Genomic DNA, 4,038 nt, shown 5'->3' on the forward strand with positions numbered 1-4,038 from the left:
CAAGGAGAGCTTTCTTTACCTTTTTCTTCCCTATAATGCAAGGGATAGAAAAACTGCCTGGATCTGCTGCTTTTGGTGGGAATGATTCTTTCTTAACAGTTATACACTTTTCTTCCTCATCCTCTCTACGTCTTCTTTTTGTAGAGGTTCCTTCATCTGATTTGGTGTAAACTGCTATTTTCTGTAGAATTTGTTCCCAAGGAGCTTCATTATCAACCATTTTGAATAAATCTGTGAAATCCATTGGTTTCTCCTGATTTGTTAGAAAAGGAAAAGTGTCCTTTCTTTCTTCTTCTCTTCTCTCTTCTGTTTCATCTTCTTCCAACTCAATGATCTCTTCATTTACACTCTTGACCACTTTGCACTCTTCTCTGGGGTTAACCTCAGTATTAGCCCCAAAGTTTCTGTTGGGTCTTTCTTCCAATTGCTTGGTGATCTGACCCATCTGAATCTCCAAATTCTTTATAGCAGCTTCAGTGCTCTTTTGAGAAGATTCAGTTTTCTGGATGAATTGCTGAAGAGTTTCTTCCAACCTTGTTGATCTGTCATTAAGCATAGATAATTGTTGCCACAAGGTTGGTTGCTGCTGCTGCTTATTATACTGATTAGCCTGCCCAGTTTGTCCTTGGCCAATGCTTGGATGTGGTTTCCAACCCTGATTATAATTCCCTTGACGGTATGGAAACTGATTAGCCATGAAGTTAACATCCTCCACGGCCTCCACTGGAAAAGCACACTGGCCATTTATGTGATCACCTCCACATAGTTCGCACAACTGGGTTTGTATCTGGGCAGCAGACTTCAACTCTTTAGGTAATTGAGCCAAAGTTTTTGTCAGAGTCTCTAGCTGTTGAGTTAGAATTTTATTCTGTGCTAGCAGAGCATCATGCGTTTGTAATTGTAGAACCCCTTTCTGTGGCATAGGAGCTCCTCTTTCATTGTGCAGCTCATTATCACTTGTAGCCATATTTTCAATGATTTCAGTTGCTTCCTCTGGAGTCTTCCATTTGATATTGCCTCCAGCTGAGGCATCTAGCATCATCTTGGTTTGTGAACCAAGCCCTCCAAGGAAAGTTAGGACTACTTCTTGATCTTCAAAGCCATGCGTGGGAGTTTTACGTAACAAGCTTTTATACCTATCCCATGCATGTCCAAGTGATTCTTCCATGCCCTGCTTGAATGAAGATATCTCTTGCTTTCCCTTAGTCACTTTAGATTGTGGGAAGTATTTATTCAAAAACTTTGCAACCACTGCTTCCCACTCCGTGAAACTTTCTTCTGGAAAAGAGTTCAACCAAAGCTTAGCATTGCCTCCCAATGAGAAGGAAACAAGCTAAGTTTGATAGCTTCGTCTGGCACCCCATTAATCTTGACCGTGTTACAGATCTCATTAAATGTTGTAAGGTGCTCATATGGGCTTTCATGTGATAACCCATTAAATTGATTACTCTTTACCAGTTGAATTAATGCTGGTTTGACCTCCATGTTGGCTGCATTGACTCTAGGTCGAGCTATGCTATTGAAGTGCTGAGGTCCAGCAAGATTAGTGTAATCTGCAAGAGTTCTTCTAGCATTATTATTGTTCTCCATACTCCCTGTGCTATGAACAGAACCTTGTGGTGATGATTGTAGGAGAGTTTCAGGAGAAGGGAAAAGTTCTCTGGACGTTCTGATTCTTCTCCTCCTTCTACTCTCGTCTAGCCCTTCAAGTAGTGGTTCTGTTGTTTTCTTACTTCTAGTTCGAATTGCCTCCTGCATGCACAAGAAAACAAAACCCTAGAAAAGATTTGTTAGCACAAAAAGATATAGAAGAAATAAAGATTGAAAAGATATAAGAAGATAAAAGATTTAGAAGATAGAATCAATAAAATAGAATAAAACCTAATCTAAAAAATAAAATCTAATCTAAAAGATAAAATAAAATAAAATCTAACCTAACCTAAAAGATAGAATAAGAATAAAATAAATCTAACCTAAAAGATAAAAAAGATAAAATCTAATAAAATAAATAAAATCTATCTAAAAAGATAATAAATCAAATAAAAACCGAAAAATAAAAACAAAAAAAATAAAAACAGAAAACAGAAAAACAAGAAACACAAAAAAAAATAAAAATAAAATAAAATCAAAATAAAATACAACTGAAAATATAACAGAAAAATAAAATAAATAAAATAAAAATTCGAAATTTAAATTAAGGTTTAATCCTTTATACATCCCTATTTATGTACGAATGTCTCAATTGGGTCCTCGTTTTTTAAAGTGTATCAAAATGGTCCTAATTTTGAAAATTCATAGCAATTGAGTCCTTTCCGTTAAGTTGGCTGAACGGCGTTAAAAAAATTGCTGAGGTGGATGCTGAGAAGACAACGAGCGCTCGTCCAGCAGCGAACGAGCGCTCGTCCAGCAGCGAACGAGCGCTCGTCCAACAGTAAAGATAATCAATAATCCACACAAATTAACCAGTTAAACCAGAGTCCCCGGCAACGCGCCAAAACTTTGATGGACAATTTGTAAGCACCAAAATATGATGTTCACAAACTTGTTTCACAATCGGCAAGTATGACCGAATCGTTTCAGTAAAAACTTGTAAGACCAAGTATCGTTCTCCCAAAGGACTCACGACCTAGTTTAGTTATGTGATTTGTTGATTAGCTAAGACTTAAGAACACAATAATTGAAGTTTAATATGCAAAGACGAAAATTAAATATGTATGCATGAATTGATCAATGACAAAGACAAAGATAAACAACTTTCAAGGAAATATATGAATGAATATGTTGTTGGGGTCAATTTCATCTCATCCACTCTCATATATTTTAGGAATTCAACATTCAAATCATCATTGTTAATGCCACTCTCTAATGTACCATTCTAGGATGGCTTCTCCCTAATCAAATAGTTCATACAATTCCTAGAATCCTAATGATTAGTTCATGAGTGCAGAGCTTAAAGGCAACCAATATAATATTGTCAGTATAATATTGGGAGAAATTCCCCCGATCTGATTCCCCGTACGTGTCCGTATCAACAAAACCAATAATCATGCATTAGATGAGTTAAACATGCAAGCATTGAGCAAAGAGGAAAAACCCTAACTAATGATGAAAGAAAGCATATGTCTTAATTCAAAGATGTACTCAACAAATCCATATATGAGAGCTTCAAGAGATTACTTTGATTCCCCAACAAACATACAAGGTTTAGTTCACCATAATTCATGGTGAACCTAGATGAATAACAATGAAAGTATGAAAGAATAAACCCAATAAAGGTGAAGAGGTAGCCTGAGCATCCAAGTCCTCCTTCAAAGGGGTGAAAGAGAGAGTGTTTGCCTCGTTTCTGCCAAAGATGCCTAACTATGGACGTGCAAGCCCTTATATACTAATCTAGAGTTACAAAAGATTACAAAAGTCCAAGCCCAAAAAGTGCCCTCTCAGCGGTATTTACCGCTCAGCGGTGATTGCGCGTCTTCTTTCTTCCCCCAGCGGCCATTTTGCCCCTCAGCGGTTCCAACGTCACCTCTTGAGTGCCGCTCAGCGGTAGTTTGCCGCTGAGGCGGTGCCTTCGACTTCTCCTTTTTGCACTCTTTTCTTGTCTTTTCTAATGTCCTCTCTCTTATTCTTCACTTCTTTCACCAAATTCCACCTCAAAACCTGCACAAGAACACTTAAATCAAGCATAAACCTGTCCAGCTCTCTTATTTCTGAAAATATAAACAAAAGGCATGATTTCAAGCTAGTTTCTAAGTCTAAAGGTTGCTTTTAGTATCAACTTTAAGCATGAAAATGACAGTTTTTCAACTGTTATCAGTGAACAAATGCAAGATATTATGATTGTGGTTGTGAGATTAAGCAGGATATGTATGTCAAAGGTGAATGAGCTGATATGTGAGGTTTTGAGCTCCAGAGTTTTTATTGATTGAATGTTATTACTTTGGAAACATGAATGATTTTGCCCAGGTTTTCTATGATTGAATCAATTGCTTGTTTTGCATCATATGATCAAGGCCGTTTGTTGGAACCCTTTTTATTGGC

Source organism: Vigna umbellata, chromosome 7 (assembly GCF_029865625.1).
Source record: "Vigna umbellata cultivar VRB3 chromosome 7, Vumbellata_1.0, whole genome shotgun sequence".
NCBI classification, from domain to species: Eukaryota; Viridiplantae; Streptophyta; class Magnoliopsida; order Fabales; family Fabaceae; genus Vigna; species Vigna umbellata.